At 47.8% G+C, this 25,205-nt stretch overlaps 1 protein-coding gene across 12 annotated transcripts in view; it reads left to right on the forward strand.

The window, feature by feature from the left end:
• The window catches only part of BCL11A (BCL11 transcription factor A), a 100,684-nt gene that overhangs the window by 42,000 nt on the left and 33,479 nt on the right, over window positions 1-25,205 (forward strand). The gene's annotated exons all lie outside the window — the stretch shown is intronic.

Raw genomic sequence — 25,205 nt, forward strand, 5'->3', positions numbered from 1 at the left:
ACGTGGCCATTAGCACTTTATGTCTGCATGAATAGCATCTTTAAGTGTTTTATTGGTAACAGAATAGAGTGGAGTCACAGAGAATGGCATTACTTTTCAAATTGGCAAGTTCTTTAAATTCAGACTTCTTGTTATTGCCTACTGGGGAGCATTTATTCACCTGTCAAAATGTGCACTGGGGTGGGAAAAGGTACTTCAGCTTTTCTGGCTGATCCCAGGCTCTCAGGTGTGAGGAATTTGTCCCTTCACTGTGGCCCCCTCTACTCCCTCCCCACCAAGAGGAGGGAGTGCCTGAAAGCACAGACGGAGAACGAATAACACTGTGCAGGAAGCTGGCTCCTCTGGGCTTTGTGCCTGACCTAGGGCCCCTGCCCAGCACTGGTGGGCATGCCTGTGTCTCAGTGTGCCTAGATGGGTGGCTGGCTGCAGGAAGTGTGTAGGGACCACCAAGAAGGAGGGAGCTCCTTCTACTTGGCACCTCCCCAGGCTCATAGCCTCTTCTCCTTCTAGTGGGTCCTCATAAGCCTTAGAGAAAAGACTCTAATTTGGTCTTGACCTGCCCGCTTGAGAGCCGCCCTCCCCATTCCTCTTTTCCTCAAGCCAGCTGACCCCCTCTATTTACATTCTAAGGCGAGATGCTGTTCCTCCTGGGCTTTAGGGCCTTTGGAAGGGGTGAAGAATAGCATTTGGCTCAAACTCAAATTCCAAAGCCCATGTTTGCCCAGTTATAGGGTGCCTGGTGGTTTTATAGATCCAGGGCTGAGTGGCCTCTTGGCAGGTTGGAATTCTGGAGTTTCACTCATTCAATTTTTAGTAATTTTTTAAACACTTGCCATGTATGAGGATCTGTTCCTGGTGTTGGGCATATAGTGATGATCAAAGCATTCAAATGTTCCTGCTCTTGTGGCTTGCATTCTTGTCAGGGAGACTGAAGATAAATGAATATAGGCGAGTTATAGAACTTGTTGGACTTCTCAGGTGGCTTGGTGGTAAAGAATTTGCCTGCCAATGCAGGGGATACAAGAGACACAGGTTTGATCCCTGAGTCGGGAAGATCCCCTGGAATGGGAAGCGGCAACCCACTCCAGTATTCTTGCCTGGAAAATTCCATGGACAGAGGAGCTTGGCAGGCTACAACCCACTGGGTCACAGAGAGTTGGACTCTCCTGAGCATAGCACACAGAACATGTCAGAAGGTGGCCAAACTACTTTGGAGAGAAAATAGGGACTGTATGGTGGGCATGCTTTTAGCAGGTTGGTTAGGGACTGCTCTGAGAAGCAAAAGCTCCCAGGAAGTGAGGCATGTGAGTTTCTAGGGGAAGAGGGCTCCAAGCTGAGTGAGCGGCAGACGTGAAGACCTGTGCATAGTCTGTCTGACTGTGGAGGAAGAGGGGCCCGGTGGCCAGAGTGAAAGGAGATGAGGAGGCGGGTGGGAGCTGGAGCCTGAGGGGAGGAGCCCAGCGCCTGCCTGTGGGCCATTGTGAGGACTCTGGTTTTGACCCCACGGAAGATGGAAGCCACTGGAAGAGTGGCATCATGTGGTTTAGTTTCCACAAGGTCACTTTGGCTGCTTTTTAAGATTTCATTGTGGGGAAAGTGGAAGTGTTGGTCACTCAGTCGTGTATGACTTTTTGTGACCCCATGGACCGTAGCCCATCAGACTCTTCTGTCCATGGGATTCTCCAGGCAAGAATACAGTGAGTGGGTTGCTGTTCCCTTCTCCAGGGGATCTTCCCAACCCAGGGATCGAACCCTGGTCTCTCACATTGCAGGCAGATTCTTTACCATCTGAGCCACCAGGGGAGGTGAGGCTTAATCAGTCAGGAGACTGTCACCAAAATCCAGGCAAGATGATGACAGCTGGGATAAGGATGCTGGAGATATGAGAAGGAGTAGGATTCTGGAAATATTTTGAGGGCAAAACCAATGGGATTTGCTGACAAAATGGATGTGGATGAGAGGAGTTAAGGTGGACCCTGAGAGATTTGGTTTGGTGGGTGTTTTCTGGGCTGGGGAATGCATTGAGGGTGCTTGGGAGGATGGGGTGGTCAGTCCAAGCTGTGGGCGGCTCCTCCTCCCCCTCTTCTTCCTCCTTCCCCTCCCCTCCCTCTTCTCCCTTGTCCTCCACTAGCTCAGGGCAGCGGATGGGGGTCTGACTTCCCCTGCTGAGGAGGGATTGGGAGGGAAGGGAGAGTGGCCTTCGTGGGGTGGTTAGGAGAGCTCGGGCAGACTGCTTGCAGCCAAGATGACTCACATCAAGCTCTTAACTGTAGTTTTTTAGGGAAGGTGTTTTTCTGAACGTTCTACTCCCCAGTTCCCTTCTCTGTTTTTCTTTAGTGACTAGAGACGACTTCTGACTCAGAAATGTGTGCTTTGTTTCTTGCATTTCTTTCCCTGAGCTTGTTTGCTCAGAGTTCAGGTTTGGAAATGGGTATATAAGCTCTGGCCCCGGACACCACCCTTTCCAGATGCCTGAGGTTGTTTAGGAATCCACTGCTGGGTCCTGTATCTCCAAAGAGTGCTTTTCCGAAGATGCCTGTGTGGCTCCACTGTGCTCAGATCTGCTGGTCAGCCCGGGGTTCAGAATTTCTTATGGACGCCTGCTGTTCTCCTTTCCCCTGGTCCTCCTCCTCCTCCCTTTTCCCCATTCCTGGAAAGAAGTTGGCTGGCAGATAGAGTGTTTTTCCTTGAAAGGAGAGTGGAGAGCCCTCTAATGGAAAACTAAAATAATTCTTGGAATCCTCCTAACACCCAAGCTGGCCAAAGCTGAGACAAAGTAAATTATTGGGGGGTAATTTGTGAGGACCTGAATCAAACAAATTGTTTTCTTACCCTGGCCTCCACTTGAATCTTTAGTCCAGAACTGGTGATTTTAGTAGTCTGATGAGAAATGAGAGCCAGCATTTCTGTCTTGAGTCACCTTTATTTTGAGGGCATCTTTGAGGTTTTAGGGCTCACAGGCGAGCAACTTTTGTCAGCAATAGGTTAATTATCGTAGGAGGAGCTCCTTGCTCTTAAATCTCATTAAAGATCTTAAATGACAGCATGTAGAGCCTGAGTTTGGGCTTCTCAGGTGGCACTAGTGGTAAAGAATCCGCCTCCCAATGAAGGTGACATAAGAGATGCGGGTTCAATCCCTGGGTCGGGAAGATTCCCTGGAGGAGGGGATGGCAACCCACTCCAGTATTCTTACCTGGAAGATTCCATGGATAGACGAGCCTGGTGGGCTACTGTCCACAGGGTTGCAAAGAGTCAGACATGACTGAAGCGACTTAGCACACGTGCCCAGAGTCCGAGTTTAACACCCTGAAAGCCAGACCTTAGTTTTCCATCTCCTATGGTGCTGGCTTTGCCAAATGCAGAACAAATTATTCTGAAATTGTAGGTGACCCAAGGGAGAGCTCATAGAAGAGTCCAGGCTGCCAGCTTAAAGGTCCGCCGTCAAAGAGATTCTCAGAGACATCCCAGGGCCTCCAGCCACTCCCATGGTACCAGATGGAGGAGCCTTGTCCTGAACCTTCTCATAGCCATGCCCTCCTTGGATCAGGTGCCCAAGAGGAAGTTCCTGAGACGGTTTCTGTCCTTGCCCATTAATCCTATCCTTTCCATCCTGGAGGAAAGCAAAGTCCACTTCAGAAAGGGAAGAGTCCAACACAGTGACACACAGGCTGTTCCATACCTTATCACTGCATTCCTTTAGAAATGTGTCTTGAGATGTTTGTCTCCCAGCAGCTGACAGCCTCCTCATTTTCGTAAACATCATGCTCAGTACCTGGGCTGCGTGTGGCCCCTTTCACCATTGTAGGGAGAGTGGCCTGGGCAGAATTCTGTGTCTCCAACAAGGTTTTCTCTTTCATATCAAGCCCTCTCTGCCATGCTCTCAGGCAACTGTGGCCGAGTTTGCGTTTCCTCCTGTTCTTTATTTATATAATTTTTTTGTAGTTGTGTCAGGGAGAGGATAGAGAACCCTGGGGCACTCAGCCTGGTAGTTTGGCTCTTTGAGATGAATAACTACTTAGCTGTTGCTCAACTACTTTTGTTTGTGAAATAAAGGGCAGTAAGCACCATGACAGGAGAGAATTTCAGGTTTATTGTGATTTCTTTTTTGTGTTTGCATCTGTCCGGTTCCGTTAGGGCATTACCCTGTAACCCCCTAGGAACCAACACCGAAGACCATATGATTTTAAAGCTTTAGAAATCTGCGTGTGTAATATGTCTTTTGTGAATTTTTTTTTGTTCTTTTACTTTAGAAACTGTAATAATAATCCATAGTAATTATCCTGTAGTATGCTGTCCTTTGTTACAGGAGCACCGGATTAGTGTGAAAACGTGTCCTGTATACAGTTTCAACAGCTTGATTTTGCTTCTTCCTCCCCCTCCGCTCCCCCCACCCCCCCGCCCCCCCGCCGTTTCTGTCTTGTGCTATTTGGAAGACAGTTTCCACATTTCTGCCATATGTCTTAGAAAAGCTTGGGACTTACAGGCAGTAGCAGACTTAGGACAGAGAGCTTAGTTCAGGTGGGGAGGCGGCCCTGTGTAACAGAGACAATTATGCAGACAGCGAGCTGTTGAAACAGCTGCGTTTGGAAATAGTGCTTCCCCCTCGCCTGCCCTCTTTTCTTGAGAGACTCCAAAACATCTGAAAATGCAAAAGCACTTCACCAGGTTTTAACTTTTCTGGCTTGAACAGAAGTAGCTTCAGATCAACATGAGCACAGCAGTCTTTGTACGTTTTGTACACATTTTCCCAGCTTTTCAATCTTATTCTTTCTTTTTATTTTCCCTGCCTCTCTCTCTCCTCTTCTTTCTTTCTTCCTTCCTTCCTTTCTTCTTTTTCCTTGTTTGGCTTTCTGCTGAAGCTGGAAGACTGTTTAATCCTTGGCCTCCTGTCTGTTGAGATATTATGTTTTTTTAATAGTGCTTGTTTATGACTAAGGTCAAAGACAGTATTTCAGAACAAAAATTAGAGTTAGTTCATAATTGAGTACATATGTATGTAACTGTTTATTTTTATAGTTTGCTAATTTATTTTTAAACAGCTCAGTTATGCCAACATGTTTATAGCTCCGTTCATCACAGGCCTTACCAGTCAGGGTGTTAAAAGGCACATGCTTTTCAATAGTGTGGATCCTAAGTTAAGTTAGATAATGCCATCAGGTGGTAATTTAATTACATTAATCAAATGTTTAGGTGGAAAGATAGTTTTGCAGAAGCTAGAATGAAATAACATTTAAGTACACATGTATAAATCGCAGTGTTGTAGACATTGTTTGAAGTGGCCGACAGGAAAATGGATATATACCAGGCGCTTAGAAGGAAACCTGAGGGGCCTTCTCCTGAGTGGTAGACAATGCTTTCGCAATTCAGGAGGCTGCCGGGCCTGGCCATGTCCTTCATGAGCTGTGTTCATTGTGAGTCCTCTGAGCAGAGACACACAAAGGCACTTGGGTCATTTTGTACAGCCAGGGCTTTCCTGGGAGGCAGCTGGCCAGCCCAGGCTGGCTCTCTGAGCCTGAAAAGGCGAGACACACTCTCGTGAGGTCTTTATCACCTTGGATGGCCGAGGCTTGGCGCACTTGGATCTCTTTCTCTGGCGCTCTGAGCCAGCTCTGTCCAGAATCCAAGGAGGGCTGCCTCGGGGTTCCAAAGGATTTTACAGCCTAGGACAGAAGCTGCTGCCAGAGCCCTGGGGCATGAGATGTGGCAGGTTTGCCCACAGCTTTTGCTAGTGAAGGTGACTGTCTCTGCCACACAGGGACTTAAATGAGGGCCCAGAGCCCCAGCCCCTGGCCAGCCACCTTCCCTCCATGCCCTTGGACAAAATGGGAGCACTGGCATTTGGCTAACAGGACAGGCTCTTGGAGCCCAGGTGCTCTTTCCCACCTCCCTGTGATGGAGCGTGTGCGCATGCTCAGTTGCTTCAGTTGTGTCTGACTCTTTGCGACTCTATGGACTATAGCCTGCCAGGCTCCTCTGTCCATAGGATTCTCCAGGCAAGAATACTGGAGTGGATTACCATGCCCTTCTCCAGGGGATCTTCCCGACCCAGGGATCAAACTTGGGTCTTGACTTGCAGGCGGATTCTTTACTCCCTGAGACACCTGGGAAGCCCATGATGGAGAGTGGTGGATGTCAAATGAGCGCTAGCAAAAGGGGACTTTTAGGTGTGCTGACAATAGCTCTTCTGCCTTCTGACACCATCTGGCTTCACCCGGGCTGTGGTGTCCCATAGGTAGCCTGTAACACCCTACCTGGGTTATTCACTAAGTGTCTCTGTGACTCCTGGGTGTTGGTTTTCTGGATGCACATTCTTTTGCCCATTGTTGATGTAGGGACACTGTTGCCCTCTCTCAGGTAGATTTGTTCCTGGGCATATCTGTAATTGCCTTGTTCCTGGTTGGGAGTCAACCACAAATGACTTGGTCTGAAATGAAAGGCCCCAAGGGAGGATTACCATCCTCATCACAAAGCAGCTACCGTGTGTAGTTGGGGCAGGCGGAGAGGTCCTGATTTCACCACATTCTTGCCTCGGTGGCCCTAAGGTCTTCGTCCCTTGAAGAATAGCTGAGGGAGCTGGAAGGAAGGGTGAGAGGTGTGTCTTCATGCTGGTTGAGACAAGAAGGGAAAGGCGGGTGGGTTTGGCCCCCAAGGGCAGGACAGGAAGGCTCTCATTCCCGTGGTGGATGCAGTGTTTGTCCAGCTGAAAGCTGCCCTACTCGGCTGACTACTTGATGAGTGATTTCCCCTAAGTTGACAGCTGCTCCAACACATTTCACTACAAGTCCTGACAAAGCAGGGTGTTCTTATGGGGCTGCTGTTGCTGCAAAAGGCATTTGGAAGAATCTGGAAGGATGGGGCTGCATAGGATGACCTTGAAGCAGTCTCCCAGCGTCTTGTTCCTCCCTTTCTTGCCAACCCTCCAGCTTTCTAGGTTTATGAGAAATTGGGCCCGTCCTTTTCAAATACCCATTGTGCTCTTAATAATGGGACTAGACGTAAAATCATGGTGTGTATTTACGCTTCTGGAATAAGCCCTTGGGTGAGCATCAGCATATGTGAGTCTTCCCTTATGAGTAACCTTGTGAAGAGGCAGGGGAGGTGGTATCTAAGCCTGAGAGGTTAAAGGGTTCGTCTGGTCTCACACAGCTTCAGGGTCAACTTAGGATCTGGACTGAGGCCTCCGCAGTCCCTGCTCCCCTGCACAGTCCGCCCACAGGGCAGATAGCGGGACCTGGAGCGCTTTGGGGCTGGGAAGCTGTGGGGAGGCAGGTGACAGGGGTTAGTCTGCTCTCGGACACTTTGCAGGGACCGAAATGTACCTGACATTCCGCTTTTCTATATAATTTCAAGAATTTATTGCCACGGTCCGAAAGCACCAGGGGCAATGTTAACCTGGAGGAGCTTCTCAGTAAATACCTCAGGTGTGTTTTCCTGGGGAGCAGTGGCACCTGATTCTGGGGCTTATCCTCGACCTGCTGCAATGCTGAGCCAAGGCTCTGAGGAGGAGGGTGGTGGCGGGGGAGACAGGCGGGGAACCCCCTTGACTTTTGATTTGCCTTTTGCTTCTACTTTTCCTGGGTTCCAGGATGCTGAGCTGCCATTCCAAGAAGAGCATTAGTGTAAGTGTGAAACCCCAGGGGTCGAGGGTGACTTCTTTGTTCTGTCCTACCTCCCTCTCTGGGAGAGTGGGCAGGCAGGGTGGAAGGTTCAGACGTGTGTAATAAGCTGGCATTTAGGTTGGTGGCCTCCTTTACCCTTGCAGTGGGTGGCTGGGCTGGGTGAGCCCCGAGGAGGCTTAGAAAGGGAAGGGTGGACCCGACAGACCTTTGGGAAGACCATGCAGCTTCATCATTGCTCCCACGGCTGTGCATGGATGGCCGGGGAGGAGCCGTGCAGTGGGAGCCCCGGGCCCTGGTTCTGTGTGTGCGCAGGCTCAGCGGGCCCCTCTCTTGTTTGGGGGAGTCCTGCCAGGCAAGTATGGGTCAAAAAGGAGACCAGGACGCTGTGGCACAGAGGTGGTGAAGGCCCAGTGATACTTTCAGAGTTCTCAGAATATGCCTCCCAAAGTGAAGAATGCTTCCAGCAGGCAGTGAAAGATGTGAAGTTTTCGACTGGTAGGGCCTTGATACTCAGTGTCTTTCATTTCCTTCCTCCCCGCCCCCCCCCCTTTCTTCCTGTTTTGGTTTGGTTGAGCCTTAACACTCAATGTCTTTCATTCCCTTGCTCCTTTCCTTCTTTTTAAAAAAAATCGGTAAAAGTAAATTTTCAGAAGGTTTAGATACATGCAAATTACTGTCTAATTTTTAACAGTTTACAAAAAAGAATTGAATTCTGACAAAAGAGCCAGAATGCTGTCCCTCTCAGTGGGCACTGGGTTTATATCTTGTCTCTCAGCTCTTTGGTGTGGGTTAAATTAGCCCTCACGGCGGGCCACACTCTCCTGTTGGGGCCATCTGGGTATTTGCTGAAGGCTCTCCAGAGCTGGGTGAGAACTGCTGGGTGTGGAAACCACAGCGTGGATGTGGGACAGGCCCTGGTGTTGGAGTCTGGACAGCATTCAGGCCTGAGCGCCGCAGATTCCTTCCCGGAATCTTGGGTAGTAAGTGCATGGGAAGTCTAGGGGGTACATAGGAGGCTCGTGCTCTGTGCTGGGGGTAGTGGAGGAGACAGTAGAGAGGAAATTGTGGTGTGCAAAGGGAGTAAGAGCCGCTGTCTCACAGGGCGAAGTCTGTGTCCTGGAACATCTGCCCAGTTGGTAGTGGGTGGCATGGATGAGGGTATTATTAAGAACCTTGAGAAATGGGGTTCCTCATTGCTCCCTTGGGTCTCCCAATTGGCCCTCAGTCTGTCCTTCACTTGCTTGGAGACAGCGGGGTATTCAGAATAGGACCCCTCCTTTCTGGCATTGGGGGGGACCCAGTTTGCAGAAGGTGGCTTCCTCCCCTACTCCCACCCCTAAGGCGGATGCAGTGAGTGGGTCTGAATCTGCTCCCTTCCCCACAGATACCTTCCTGGCTGGCTTTGATCCTTATTTAAACACATTCCATGCATATTAAGATGACAGACACATTGATTTTGCTGCAAGCAAGTAGCCATCCACCCTAGATGGGCTGTGGGCCCCAAGCGGGTTGGTGTTTGGGAGAGAGTAAGGGACAAGCCCCGGATGGACGGGTGTTCTCTCCGTCTCACTCACCCCTCCCCCATCTCATTTTACCCATGAGAAACTTTGTTCTCTTAAAGATGAAGTGCCTCCTCCTGGTCACACAGCTTCTTAGTGACAGGATTAGAATTTATGTCTTTCTTTAAAAAATTAATTTTTTTTTTACCATTTTGCCCATACTGTGGGGCATGTGGGATCTTAGTTTCCTGACCAGGGATCAAACACATGACCCCTGCATTGGCAGCCCAGAGTCTTAACCACTGGACTACCAAGGAAATCTGTAGAATTTATGTCTTTTGATTACCAGTCAAGTGCTTTCTCTGCTCTACTATATTACCATTATCAGAGACAAATTTATTTTCTTTGGTATTGTTTAAATGCACATTTTACTATTAGAAAGCATAGAATTGGGTGCGAATAATACTTTTTGATGTAGGAGGGAGATGAAGAGAGGAAGCCGACTGGGACCATTCCGGGGTAATACCTGGGAGCCGGGAGTTGGGATCACGACAGAGCACAGATATGTGCTAGCAAGGACCCACCGCACTACCTTTCTGAGTTTCACGAAGAAGTCATTCTGTCTGTGTAATTTTATTAGGCTGAGACTTTTTCCGATGGTTTATTTTTCCGTTTGCTCACAGCCCATAGAAGTGAGCCAGGGAGGGAAGCCAACACGTTTGCACTATTTACCTACTCTCTGACTTTGGAACTTAGCAAATCTGCTCTCTGTGGCTTTGTTTTGCCGACTTTTACAAATCAAGACCATAAACTGTAAAGCACATCAGCTCACTTTGAGGGACCTGATAGCTGATTGTTGCCTTGATAAGTGTCTGTACAAATATTTATATGTTGCTGATAGTCCTGAGTTGCGTTGTTGCAACATGCAAAGCTGTCAGGTTTCCAGGACTTCTGGTGGCAAAGCTTCTCCATGGAGTGAGGCTTATTTTCAGTCTGCTCTTCCTCCCTGAAACCTTGTTAGCCTGCAATTGCACATAATGCAACACAAGTAGTGGAGAAAGAAACATAACACTAGCTCGTGCCACCATTCACTAGTAAAATAACTAGAAGAAGAGGCCATTCTGGAATGCAGGGAGGCTGGTATAACTTCTCAGTGTAGTTTCTTCTGAGCCCCCTCCTTAAGTGTTCACGTGAGACGAGCACACTGCTGTGATTAAGGAAGCAGCGCGGTACTTCAGAAAGGCCTTCATCTCTTGCCACTCAGGTGAGCACCTGAAAGAGAACCTGTAAACCGTTTGGAAGTGAGTAATCCTGTTACGAAGGTGTCCTTCATTTCCCTGAAGGACCCACAGCTTCCTGAGACACTTCCATATCTGTTAACAGCTCAATAAGGGTTAGAGCTGCTAGACTGTGAGCTCCTTGAAGCCAAGCAGTGAGGCTCATTTCCTCTTATTCTCCCCACCATTAACAGTTCATGTTTGGAACAAATGAATGAAATTGGGTGCCATTACATATCAGGCGGAATGAAGGTAGCATTTCTGGAATGAGGATGTTTAGTTCAGTTCAGTTCAGTCGCTCAGTCGTGTCCGACTCTTTGCAACCCCATGAATTGCAGCACGCCAGGCCTCTGTGTCCATCACCAACTCCCGGAGTCTACCCAAACCCATGTTCATCGAGTCGGTGATGCCATCCAACCATCTCATCCTCTGTCATCCCCTTCTCCTCCTGCCCCCAATCCTACCCAGCATTAGGGTCTTTTCCAATGAGTCAACCCTTCGCATGAGGTGGCCAAAGTATTGGAGTTTCAGCTTCAACATCAGACCTTCCAATGAACAGCCAGGATTGATCTCTTTTAGGATGGATTGATTGGCTCTCCTTGCAGTCCAAGGGACTCTCAAGAGTCTTCTCCAACACCAGAGTTGAAAAGCATCAATTCTGCGGCGCTCAGCTTTCTTCACCGTCCAACTCTCACATCCATACATGACCACTGGAAAAACCATAGCCTTGACTAGACGGATTTTTGTTGGCAAAGTAATGTCTCTGCTTTTAAATATGCTATCTAGGTTGGCCATAACCTTCCTTCCAAGGAGTAAGCGTCTTTTAATTTCATGGCTGCAGTCACCATCAGCAGTGATTCTGGAGCCCAAAAAAATAAAGTATGACACTGTTTCCACTGTTTCCCCATCTATTTCCCATGGAGTGATGGGACCAGATGCCATGATCTTAGTTTTCTGAACGTTGAGCTTTAAGCCAACTTTTTCACTCTCCTCCTTCACCTTCATCAAGAGGCTCTTTAGTTCTTCTTCACTCTCTGCCATAAATGAGGATGTAAATAAGTGTAAAATTGGATATTCACTGACACTTTCTGAGGTACAGGCCTCTGAGCATGAGAGCTGAGAGCTGAGTATGTGGTGGTTGGAGGCCTCTGTGGCTGATTTACTTGACCCTGATTGGGACCAACTGTTAAGTCTTCTCTCATGTTACAGATGAGGACTCGGAGATTCAGGAGTGCTGTGAGCCCACAGGGCAAGGTGACTGAGTTCTAGCAGGTCCTGAGTTCCTGCTCTGGGCTGAATGTTTCGCAGACACTATTTTAATCAGTTTCCACAGCAACCCCAGCAGACTGGCAATACACCATTGTCATGTACATTTTACTGATGAACAAACTGAGGTTCAGAGAAAGAGCTGCGTTGGGTCACACAGCCAGGAAGTCCTGCAGATGAAGATTCCAGAATCTAATTCATGGAGCCTGAGTGCCCATTCTGCTGACACACCTGGGCTTGAGCTCACGTGGCCCATTCAGGTCTGGGTTTGCAGTTCCAAGCCCACCAACCTGATACCTGGCCTGCTGGCAGGTGCTATCTCTAGGGGTGGCAGCCTCCAGCCTGGCCCTGGACTTGGTCCCTGGGGGTTAGGAGAAGTGGAGCACCCGTAGTATACCTTGTCCTTTCCAGTCTTCCCCTGTCTTTCTCAGGGCCTCCCCTTCCTTCCTTACCGGCGTCACTGTCTGCTTGCTCCAGTGTGCGTTCCTGCTGGGGATTAATGCCCTGGCCAGGCCACCTCTGCTCCCGTCGTCCTACAATCTGGAGGCATGTCTGTCAGCTGGCAGGGGTGTGGTTTGGGTGGTGGAGAAGTCAGAGGTGCCTCAGCCTGAGGAAACTGGCCCTGGGAATCTCACCTGTCCCTACCCTCCTCCCCAGAGTGGCACTGTCAGGATTGCCTCTCTAAACAGAGCCCCTCTGTGGCCCCAGGGGCTCCCCCCAGACCTTTCCAGGCCTCTGGGTGATCCATCCTGGCCAGAGAAACGGGACTGTGGGAGCCCCAACCCTCAGTGCCCTGGGCAGAGCCCTGACATGCAATCGTTTTGGCATGCAGCCTTAGGCAGGCCTGGGCAGAGGACTGAAAGGAGGAGAAGGAGCAAGGAGAGCTGCAGTAGACCAGATGAGAGACAAAAGACAGCTCGAGAGCAGGCTGCCGGGCGGTGGGGTGGGCGCACCCGAGGAGGCCCAGGCTGGCCTGCGGGGAGGAGTAAGGTTGGCGCCTTCTCCCTCAGAGTCTCAGTCCTGCTGGAGGCCAGCCAGCTGCTAGAGCTGGGTGTGGGGCAGTAAACACAGGGGCTCAGAGTCTTGAAACTTATGGGCTGGGAGGCCGAGAGGAGGGAGAACTGAGAAGATGGAGCGCCAGACAGCATTGGCCTCTGCACCCCCCCTCTCCAATGCACACTGTGGTCCAGGTGTTGACCCCCAGACCTGTTTCACGGCAGCCTCTCCCCTCAAGGCTGAGTGATTTTTTTCACTATGGCCCACACTTTGGTCCTGCATGGTCCCTGGGGCTGATGGGTAGGTGTAGGGAGATGGGCAAACATTGTCTTGAGAAGTCAGCCCCTCCATAAAGCCAGGTACATCTGAGTTCCTTCAGCCATTGGCCGGGTGTCCTGAAACAAGCCAACCAACCCCACTGAACCTCAGGTTCCTCACCTGTAAAATGGAGTGAATTACCTTTCCTGTCCACTGGGAGGATATGTTCCGCTTGACTCTAGGTCACTCAGAGGTGTTGCAGGATGTGTGTTTTGTCACAGAGGCATGACTCTGGAAGCACAGGCGTGGTGGTCTTTTGACTTGTCAGCTCTGTGGGCTGAAAGTGTGGCAGGGGAAGAGGTGCGCCTGAGCCCCCGGTGGCCTACCGGAGGATGCTGTCTGCTGACCTTGCCCAGCATGTGTGGCTGGCCCGAGCCCCCCCAGCCTCCCTCGGCTCTGTGGGCAGACATTGTCCTCCAGCTTGGCATGGGCCCAAAGATGGGAGAAGGTGACCGCAGCTCTGGGAACCTGAGTTCCAGGGGACCTGCCTGGGGTAGTCTCCCATGTGAGTCGCCCCTGTGGCATCCTTCCCTTTCCATGCGGTGTGCAGAGAGAGTTGGGGGAAGGGAAAATGTGAGGAGCTGCTGCCCCTGCTGCACATCCCGCACCCTGCTTGCTTCCTGTTCTGTTAGAGAAATACGGTTTCTTCAGGAGTTGGCCAGTCATCTGAGGTTGATCAAGCTTACGGGTGATTCAAACGTGTGTGCTGGGTACATATGGCTTACGACACAAACTCGAGCAATTTCCCTTAGCATTCAAGTCTCCAGGCTCTTCAGAGAATCAGCAGCCTGGCAAACGATGGGGCGAATCTGGGCTGACCTTGGACCTGCAGGTGACCTCAGCAGCCCTGCCGGCTTCTGGCTTCCTTTCCCCTCTTCCCTCATCGGCCCGCTTCCCTCTTTCCTGATCATATGTGTTGGTGAGTAGATGAGTGGGTCAGCTCACCTGGGCTCATGTCTCTCCAGCACACTAAACCTATTTGCCATTAAAAGTTGGAAAACAAGCCCAGGTGGTGCTAGCGGTAAAGAAGTTGCCTGCCAGTGCAGGAGACATAAGAGACACAGGTTTGATCCCTGGGTTGGGAAGATCTCCTGGAGGAGGAAATGGCAACCCACTCCAGTATCCTTGCTTGGAAAATCCCATGGATAGAGTAGCCTGTGGGGCTATGGTTCATAGGTTTGCAAAGAGTCAGGCAGGACTGAAGCAACTTAGCACGCATTATTATTTGGAAAACGTGCCCAAGTGCCAGAGGTGGCTATGTTATGGAATGTCCCAGAGCACTTCTAAGAAGGAAGTGGGTATGGGGCAGCCCAGTGCTTCAGGGTACCTCCCTGGTACATGCACGATGCATTGTCACCTCCCCACCTCCCAAGTGCACGCCCTGCAACCTTGCGGACACCCCTGTGTCCAGCCCAGCCTGGGTGTACATCTTGTGTGCTTGGTCGGCACTGATAGGGGTCACCGGTGGGGAGGAGTTCTCCTCGGAGCACACTGCCACATGTCCCATGAGCTGTCTCTGAGGCCTTGCCCAGCCTGCAGTGTCCAGGGCCTCTTCTGCCAGGGCCCTGCTGGTTATCACTGTGGGCATTATCTCCACTCACCACCTCTGTGCCCAGGGCTGTGGTGTCCCCTTGAAGAACCCCACACCCATTTCCCAGAGGCCCTTCTTGCTCAGAGTCTGACCCAATCAAGCCCCCCACACTCCCACACACCTTCTAGGGACTTTGAACTCACCCCAGCCTTGCTCGAAGCAATGTCCTTCCCCAGAGGACCAGATCTGCCTCTCTAGGGGCCGCCCTGGGGGTCCCTGCCATCTCAGCAGTGCTTGAACCTTGTGGGTTCTTGTGGTGGCCCTTGGCTGATGTGGTTTCATTTAGAACCAAGCACAGCACCCTTTGGAGCATTTCTCTGCTAGAGCGTTGTCCTCTCACTGGCAAAGAGAGAAATGGGACAAAAGAGGTCACAGAACCCTCTGGGGGAAATGTGTGCTGAAGATAAGGTGGTAACACAGAGAAAGAGGGAGTACGAGACTGGTCTAGAAGACCTTCCAAGGAAGGACAGTTTGTTAAATTGCTCTGTCAGCTGCACAGTGCTCTTCAGTGGCAGCTATTGTTATTATTACCATCATGGCCATTATCATCACCATGAGAGGATATGGTCATGAGGTAGGTGCTAACTGTAAGTGCTGATTGAGTTTCCAGCTGATTTCCTGATTTTAGAGGCCACAAATGTGTCTACCTGGAACATTCCAATTAAGCTCAGGAGCTGAGGTTTGAGTCTAGACTTCATAGCTCTCTGATAGTTTGCTGCCTGGTTTCTAGGTGTTGACTTGAAGACAGCTTATATATCCTTGAATATTTGTCCATATTGTGAAAAATCTGAATTTATCAAACAGAGCAGTAAAAAGGTGATGCTTCATTTTACAAAAGATTTTTTTTTTCACTTTACCAAAGGATCCTCAGTGGTATTTCTTTATGATGGAATGTTTGTCTACCTCAGAAAGTGTTTACAGGTCATTAACTACTCTGGCAAAGGACCTTGGTAGAGAAAAGGAAGCCTGCAAGCAAGTAGACTCATAGCTCTAGCTTGCTGCTGCTGCTGCTAAGTCGCTTCAGTTGTATCCGACTCTGTGCGACCCCATAGATGGCAGCCCACCAGGCTCCCTCGTCCCTGGGATTCTCCAGGCAAGAACACTGGAGTGGGTCGCCATTCCCTTCTCCAGTGCATGAAAGTGAAAAGTGAAGGTGAAGTTGCTCAGTCATGTCCGACTCTTAGCGACCCCTTGGACTGCAGCCTACCAGGCTCCTCCGTCCATGGGATTTTCCAGGCAAGAGTACTGGAGTGGGGTGCCATTGCCTTCTCTGAGCTCTAGCTTAGAGGGTGCTAGTTAAAGAGAATTAGACTCCTTGGCCGACAGGTGTGTGCTAAGCACTCTGTGTATTCAACCCTGGGAAAGAAGTAGGGAGCATACTTCCTTCCTTGGAGAACTGGTAGTCTCTTTGGAAACAAGACTTCTCATGAAATAATTGGGAAGACAGTGTAGTGAAGACAGAAATTAGGTGCTAAGTTGTGTTCACTCATCTCATATGATTTATTGATGGAAGAATGAATGGACTTTGCTTTACCGAAATTCAGTTTATGTACTGCTTTTCAGGAATACTGCAGTGGTGCACAGTGAGGGAGGTCTAAGGAAGGAGTTGGCTAAGACTCCTCTTGGGAACACAGAGAGAGCTTATGATGGAATGCAGAGGGCTGGCTGTCCTAGAATTAAATTCTATGTGATCTGAGTTTGCCTCTCAGAAATGGCCCAGGCCTCTGAGAGATGCTGGGACGGAGACATCTGTTAGGCAAGAGGGCTGTACAAAAGGGAGAGATGGACTCATCGTCCATGTCTTGAATCCTTGTCTCCAACTAGTGGCCAAGTGGAAGATGACGTCACTTTTTTCTCTCGCCCTTAGCGCCTGCTGACTGCTGCTCTGAGCCCAATTTGGCCGTGTGTCAGAGCTGACCAGAGGACAAGGATGACTTTGTCATCAGATGGTCAGCACCAGGTCTGTCTCTGCTGGGAAATGGTTTCAAAAAGTTTCCAGTTCTGCCTCAGAGGGCTCAGCACTTGCCCCTTTAGTGACATCTTTGCAATGGTCAGCTCTCACCCTTTCCCAGTCAGTGGCAGCCTGCCCCACCTCGCCAGGGAAGGCATTCTGTAAATGGTTTTGTTTTTTTTTTTAACTTCCATTTTATGGGTCCTAGTTTGTTTTTCCAGTTTCCAGGGACCCTTCCTGGTGCTAGAATTCTGGGATTTCATGAGCAAATCCATGTTCTTCTACCCCATTTCCTCTGTATATGCATAGCTTTCTTTCATCCCCCCTCTTGTTATCCTAAAAGCCTTCATCATAAATTGAGTTTTCACAAGGGAGTGGCCCTGGTCCACTTCTGTTTAGTTTGTGTTCCCCTTTCCTGGCAATCTTTCCAGGATTTATAGATTATGTCTTAGGTGTTTTAAAAAACATTCTAAGAAGATTGAAAATATCCTTGAAATTTTAGACTCACAGAAACAACAGTGCCATTTAGAATCTGGAATTGCTGTTTGCCCCAAGTTATCTCTGCCCCAGGCTCCCATGGTGGCAGGGGATTGGGTTGGGGAGGAGCAATGAGGTGTCTGTTTCTGAACAGGAAGGGAGTTTGCCAAACGTCTTTTATGTATATGTACTCCAAACTCTCAAAGCACAGGGACCATAATAATTTCTGCACCCCAACCTGGGATACAAACTGACTGTCTCCACTGGCCAGACTGGACTCATTTCTAAGGGGTTCTACCCCAATTTACTGATGAACCCTGCCTGCCATCCCTGTGATAAGAAAGGAAGATAGGCAGGACTTGGGAGTTACCCAGAGATATACAGCTGAATAGATACAGCTGGTCAGTGTCCAGGTGTGCACAAATATGAGCAGGTTGCTGGTTCTAGTACAGAGCCCCAAGCTGGCCAGGAAGGAGCTGTGGCTCTTAGCCAAAACCAGGGTCAACACAACTGTGTTGGTCTGGAGCAGGCCAACAGTTGCTTTTATCAAAGGCCCCATGGAAGAGTTTGGCCTCTGATTGGGGTGGGCATGAGGGTGGGGTGGAAGAGGAGTGGCCGATCTCTGGGTCTGTGACTGCGCTCAGGTGGCTTCTTTCAAAAGACTCTCTTGTCGGTGGAGAATTGGATTTTGTTACTCCATAGGAATAAAATTATTTGTATGCCGTGGCAGGTGGACTAGTTCATCCCTCCCCAATCGTAAAGGAGGTGAGGGCTCCCTTGAACGCACTCTCCCCACCTCATCACTGTCTGTCTGTTTTCATCTGTCCATCTCTCCATCCACTGGTCATATATGGATGCCTATCAGCACAGTAGCTTGGAACCTGCATTCCCAATTGCCCCCTCCCTCCAACCTTGAATTTCTTGATCTATTCTCCTCCTCTTCCTTTTTCCCCTGATCCCAGCTTCCTCTTGGGAAAGGAGCTGATGACCTCATTTCTGCTGAGGTGTAACAAATACTAGGAGGCATGTGTTTTATTTCATAATAAAATGTACGCACTTTCTTGGTTCTAAGTACTTTACAAATATTAACTCATTTTACTTTCATAACAACTCCTATTAAGCAGATACTATTATTATTCCCATTTTACAGATGAATCAATTTTTAAATTCCAGCTAAAGAAATAGAGTTTGGTGGTGAAACATTAGGAGTGAGCCAGAAGTATTTTGTCATCACAGGACCCGTCTGTATCTCCCCCGGTCTGGCTCTGCCAACTGGAGATTAGGTAGTTGGAATGTATACTCTTTTTCCCCTTTGATATTTTATCCCAGCGAGCTCTGGGCCATTTCTACCCTCCTCTCCCTGTACTCCCATCCTGCAAAAATGACACAAGATTTATAAGACATTGGAGAATTAGAGATCATTTATTCCAACTTCCTTGTTTACTGTGGGGCAACTGAAGTCCACAGAGGTGATGAGACCTGGCATGGTCACCAGACCAGATGGTGGCAATGCATGGATGAGAAGCTAGGGCTCCCTGCCTCCTATCTCCCAGGCTCCCATCTTCTCTTAGTTCTGAACCACTGCCAGCACCATCTTCTCCTCTGCCTCATGATTCCTCAGTCTATGTAGCTAAGAGATGTGTTGCCCCAGGAATGAGGATCTGCTCAGGTCTCTTAAGTAATGCAAGTACACCTCACTCACAGGGCTTCACTTTCCCTTTCTCATTTTATTGCTTGTAGCAGTCTCTGTTTCGTTTTCTTGGGACTTCCCCGGTGGCTCTGACAGTAAAGAGTCTGCCTGCAACGTGGGAGACCGGGGTTCAACGCCTGGGTTGGGAAGATCCCCTGGAGAAGAAAACGGCAACCCACTCCAATATTCTTGCCTGGAAAATCCCATGGATGGAGAAGCCATGTAATTGCATATCTGGGACAAGCAAAGTCTTACGTTTGGAAATAGTTTTATAACTCAGTAAGTTGTGTCAAGCCTCACTTGGCTCATTCTCAACTTGTTTGGGCTTCCCTGATAGCTCAGTTGGTAAAGAATCTGCCTGCAATGCAGGAGACCCTGGTTCAATTCCTGGGTTGGGAAGATTCCCTGGAGAAGGGAAAGGCTACCCACTCCAGTATTCTTGGGCTTCCCTGGTGGCTCAGACAGTAAAGAATCTGCCTGCAATGCAGGAGACCCTGGTTCGATTCCTGGGTTGGGAAGATTCCCTGGAAAAGGGAAAGCCTATCCACTCCAGTATTCTGGCCTGGAGAATTCCATGAACTGTATAGCCCATGGGGTCGCAAAGAGTTGGACACGACTGAGTGACTTCCCTTCACTTCCCCTTGAGTTGTTGTCTTTCTATTTAAGGTGGCTGCCCCTCTTTTGTCTGCTCTCCCTCCACTTCCTGTGTCTTCTCTAGGCCTGCCTCTGCTGCTCCTGGGGGCCAGTGCAGCTCCCGTCTCAAGGCTCCAGCTCCTTCAAGGAGCTTTCGGCTTCCTGGTCACCTGCTGTCTCCTAGCCCTGCCCTGTCACAGCCAATGAGGGCGAGGGAGAGGGGTGGGGGAATCCTCACGTCTTCCTGTGATTCTCTGTGTCCACAGCACTGGGCAGCAGCTGGGGGCCCTTCCGAGGGAGGCCTTAATGTTGTCTTCCTTCCCAAGGCCTTTTGGCAAGGTAGAAGTTATCTTCAGGACCCTTGGCTGCTTTTCAACTACACAGCTAGAGGGGGAGGTCAATCACCCCCCTCTCTGACCTGGAGAAGGGGAGGCTCTTAGGACTCTCAGCACCACATTTAATAGTTACTCCTGACTCAGAAGGGGGTCTCAGTCCTAATGAATGGCCATTATAAAGATGTTTTGGGGTCATTTCCCATCACTCCATTAGAGCAGCGGAGAGGTTTCTGCTTGGAATAAGGTGACATTTGCTAATCGAGCCAGACTGCGATACAGGCTTTGGAGTTGAATTCCTTGAGGACTAGGAGGATGGAGATAGGACAGGCTGTAGGGTGACAAAATGGGGGTTCCCTGGACTCTCAAACTCAAAACCTTTTTTGTGTTCTCAAAACTTGAGTTGCTCTAGATATTATTTATCTAACAGAAATGAAGACATGCATTCATACAAACACATATACGCAAATGTTCATTGGAACATTGTTCCTAATAGTCAAAAAGTGGTAACAACTCAAATGTCAATCAATAGGTGAATGGATAAACAAATTGCAGTACTGCCATACAATGGAATATTCAATTTATGAATGAAATAGTAATACATCTAACAACGTGGATGAATCTCAGAATCATTCTGCTCAGTGGAAGAAATTAAAAAGTTTAATGCAGTTTGATTCTATTTACATGAGATTTTAGAAAAATCATAACTAAAATGATGGGAAGTAGATCAATGTATAAAAGGGGTCAGGGGATTAGGAGAGGGGATTGACTGCAAAAGGGCATGAGAAGACTTTTTAAAGCAATGGAAATGTTCTCTGTCTGATTTTGGTGAAGGTTCTACAACTGTATACAATTAGCAGAATTCATCAAACTGTACACTTAAAATGAATGACTGTTGTATGTAAATTATGCCCCAATAAAACTAAAAAGTAAAAACCAACCACTTGAATTGGACTGTCATGGAAGGCTCTCTGTCTATCCCTAGCTTTTAATTGTTTTCATCATCTCAAGACTCTAGCCATCTCTTGGGGGGAGGGGGGCGGTGGGCACTAAAGTACATCTCAGGAAACTTTGGATTTGGAGATTTCATGGAAGTCGGTAATGACTGGGGAGAGGCAGAAGCAGACTGAGATGATGCTTTCCACCATGAGCAGAGCACATGTGAGAAATTTATGAACACTTGTGAGTGTGTGAGGTGAGGGACAGTAAGGGAAGGGGGTTTATTTAATAAACCAGAGGGCTTTAAAATATAAAAGGGGAGAATATGCCTGAGTCAGTCTTACTCACTGATATATCTTCTCTTTGGGTAGAGGGAGATCCCAACCGTGTCACTGTCTGGTGAATTCCTGTAAAGTGAGAATTTTTGTTTGTTTTTAACATCCATCTTCCTCTGCAAATCATCTTTCATGCAAAACTTAAGGTCGTCAGTGTACGTGTGATATCTAGACTTTCCTCATTCATTTGGTAGACCTGAGGGGACTGCCTTTTCTGAGCCTAGCGTATGCTAAGGCCATGTGGATTTGAATCCTTACATGGAAAACTGCCATGTGTGTGTGGTGTTGGGTTGCACTTGGGCACATGGCCTGACCCCGGGACTTGGCTGTCAAGGTGGAAAAGAGATGCCATGGATGCCTTGATATGAATATTCAGCCCAGCCTGTGCCTTGAGGGCAACATTACAAATAATAGTTACATTAGTTGTTACCTTCATTTTTCTAGGGAGTTCCCTTTACAAACTAGGATGGACAAAGTGGCCAAGAACTTCCATGTTTCCTTCTCTCTGGCCTCAGAGTGAAGTCCTTTTTGATGATGCTAGATTCAAGAGAATATTAAAAATATATTTTTAGAACTTAGCGTTTTGCCTTCAGTGTGTGCTTCAGCCAAACCTAACGTCTTTGCAGCTGACCAAGGTTGAAATTGAGCTAGAGGGCTGTGCAGACTTAAAGATGGGTTTCCTGTAAAGATGTTAGTTTTTGGTAACTGACAACCAGACTCAATCAACCTGGCACATGCTCTGGTTGGTGCGTGGGCTTCACTTCTGCTCTTCTGTAGGGTGTGGAGTGGCTGTTTAAAGAGGGTGGATATTGCTGCTAATCTTTGTGTAGCATAACAGGTTACTGCCACTTGCCTTTTTTTATCTGGAAATACAAGCAGATATCAGAAGGGAACTGTTTGTGGCTACAGAGATGGTTAAAATTGTCATTATGAACAGAAATGATACTTGGAAAAATAACTTTCCTTTTAGGAAGGCAAATCAGTCATTTAACCACTATTTGTTGAGTTTCTAAGATACATGTATATCATATATCACATGCTGTGCTGGGTCCTTTGAAATGAAATAAAAATAAATAGAAGACAAAGTCCCTGCACTTCAGGAGCACATTGGGAAGACGTAGAATTAAGGAGGGGCATCGAGAGGTAATGAGCGATGGAAGGGCTGGTTATGTGTCCAGGGTAGTGCAGGAAATATGCGCTCCTTAAGGTCAGGAAAGGCAGAGATTGATTCTTTATGCCAAGGTGACCAGCAGGCGTTTAGCTGGGCCTTGAGTATGAACAGGAAGTCAGATAGGAGGAAGGAAAGCCTGAAAGGACTTTAAACTAACCTGAACCCAAATGAACTTTTCTGGATGATGTAAGAAAAGTTTATACAAGGAGTGTACAACAGACATTTGAGAGGGGAAAGGAGGTTTATGGGCCCAGGAGATTAGCCAGGGATGCATGGAAAGTCAAAAGGAAAGCAGAGACCCTAGTGAACCCAGAATGTTCTAGAGGAGGACTAGCTTCTATTAGGATTTGAAGTGGTCAGAACATCTTTGTAGCTTCCGTCATGGTACTTCCTCCTCCTGGACAGAATTTTCTTTTGAGACAGATGTTGGTCAAACAAGCTTCTTTTGTTTGTGGTTGATCACTTGGCGTACAGCATGGCTCCTTGTCCTGGACGATGAGGAGGGCATTTTAGCAGCAGGCAGGGAAGATGTGTGTTCACTGCAAAAGGAATGTAAGCTTCTAGGAGACTTGGCAGCTTTGGGGGAAAATCTCACGGTGGCAGAAATTAATTAGGAAGTAGAGTAGAACTGACTTCCAAGAGCTGGTATTATGTGGATGTGCTATGGGCCACATGACAAAAAGGAAATGGGATGAGAAAGGGTGTAAATGACTAACAGGGACCTGTTGGCAGGTGGACTGCTGTTGACCAGCTCCCCAGAGTGAAGGTAGTTAGGTGTTTCCCTTTGTCTTCCCCAGACTCTCTAAAGCAACTGTTCCACTGGGGTCAAAGGCATCCTTCAGGAGCCTCTTGGTTTCCTATTGTTTATGACCAACAACAATGTTTTCTTCCTTTCTTTGAAGATAAATGAATTTGGGGTGGTAGTGACTTCGGGCTAATTTTGATTCTTTGGTCACTGATTTGAAATTTTTATTGTTATTATTTTCACATCAACCAAAACTAGAAAAGTTTCCCTGAATCCCCTGAAATATGTTTCCTTTCATTGGGAAAGCCAACTATATAGCCATAACAGGGTTTACACTGAATTGTATAAGTGATAGTGACTTCTGTGTCAGCAAAAAATGAAATGAAAACTGATCATAGATGACATTACCTAAATGACAGTACCTATGTGTGTCCTTTCTTTCACATTTGCTGTAATCCTGTTATGGCATTGTCCTATTACCTCAAGTACTGTCATCTTTAAATGCTGTCAGATCGTAACTGGATTGCCAAGGACAGAGGAGAGGAATCAGGGAAAAGTCAATGGCATTTCCCAACACACCGCAGAGATGGGCTTCTTCCCTGTCTCGTGGTTGAATTCTTGGAGAAATTGTTCAGTTAAAATGATGACTCAGGTGTCTTACAGGCTTTGATGAAATAGCCAACTTCACTCCTTGTGTTCCTAGAAGGAAAGAAAGAAACAGTCTCTTTTAACAGCCAATGAGACATACTCTTCCAGGATAACGTTCATGATTCTGCAGAACGAGAATGCATCATATGTATTATTCTTGTGTTTTTCAAAAACCAGCTCAAAAGTAATAATAAAGAGAGGGTTCTTTGTGAGAGTTTAACATCCAATTTTTTTTTAAATTTATTTTTAATTGAAGGATAATTGCTTCACAGTATTGTGTTGGTTTCTACCAAGCATCAAAATCCAATTGTTTTTTTTATAATGTTTCCTCAGATTTGGTTAGGGGATTCCATCTTAGAGATGGGAAAACTGAATCATAAGATGCTTAGAGGTAGAGGTTCCCAGAATATTTGTATCTTATGTTTATGCCATATGCCCAGGTTCTTCTCATATATTTAAACTAAATTCTAATCCAGGTTTCTTACAAAGTGTTCATAAATTTCCAGTCTTCACTTTTCTGCAGCTTCCTTAGATAGAATAGCTGATGGTGAAATGACTGTATTGAAATTAAGCCTCTCACTTTTTGCATTCCATTGCTTATAAATAAGGGAGTGAGAAATAGTATCTCTGAACGCCCTTATTAAGGCAGGTTTGGCTGCCAGAGAGTAGGGCTAACCAAAGGGGATGGGCTAAGACACCTTTTTCATGGTTCTTTTTTTTTAACTTTGCATTTTATAATGGTATAATTTAGTTTTTCCTTAATCTGATTATGCTGTTGATTAGTATGTTCTATTATTTATAGCCCTCCAGAAGGATCCCAAGGGAAGGTAATCTCCATTTGAGAAGATGATTTCCCAATTTCCATACAGATGACAAAAAAGTCACTGCCCACTGCACAACGCCCACCCCTGCCCGCAGTTGACTTTTCTTCTCCCGATCTTGGTGTGGGGTGCTGTGGGCTGCAGACACCTGAAAGCCTGATGGGAGATGCAATATGTGATGTGCTGACACTAATGCAAAAGGACTGCCTAATGGACTTGGAAAATATAGGTTAGGGAGTTTTATGCAATATCAGATTATCTTATTCTTTCTCTGATTAAAGACAAAACACTATATTAAGTAGATCATTACATGGGTAAAAGGTTAGAGCTTCACAGACTTAGAGAGGTATCCTGGCATTCCCCCTCTTGCCTGTGGCAGAGGCCCGTGGCGAGTAACAGATCAAAGGCAGGCAGATGCCCTGTTTGTAGGACTCTGAGGTGTCTGAATAGTCAAGTTAGATTCATAGGAGGGATGTTTTGCTAAAGCTTTGAATTTCCCGAGTCCTTTTCATTCTGATAGAACAGCAGTCTTAAAATGAAAGTTTAATTTTCCTGATTCTATTTCGTTTAGCAGGGAAAGGGGTGAAAACATGAAAAGGGGAATGCAGGGTGAGAGCAGTGGCCATATTTGAGAGATGAGTGGCTTCACAGGGTGTTGGGCAGAAATGCCGCTCCGTGAAGAGGTGTGGTCATTTTGAGACTATGGGCTGCTTGTCTGTCATACCATGATGTGTTGGTGTATCACCTAACACTTTAACGGTGCCTTGGTCAACCGTCTGATGCATAAAGGTCTTCCTGGAAGACATTCCAGATCCAGTCCTCATGTGGAGTTGGAGCTCCCATGGGTCTTATAATAGTCTGCCAGCTAAGTCTGCCAGTCCATCATGCCTCCCACTT

Source organism: Giraffa tippelskirchi, chromosome 4 (assembly GCF_054371585.1).
Source record: "Giraffa tippelskirchi isolate mGirTip1 chromosome 4, T2T-mGirTip1v1.2.pri, whole genome shotgun sequence".
In the NCBI taxonomy this organism is placed as follows: domain Eukaryota; kingdom Metazoa; phylum Chordata; class Mammalia; order Artiodactyla; family Giraffidae; genus Giraffa; species Giraffa tippelskirchi.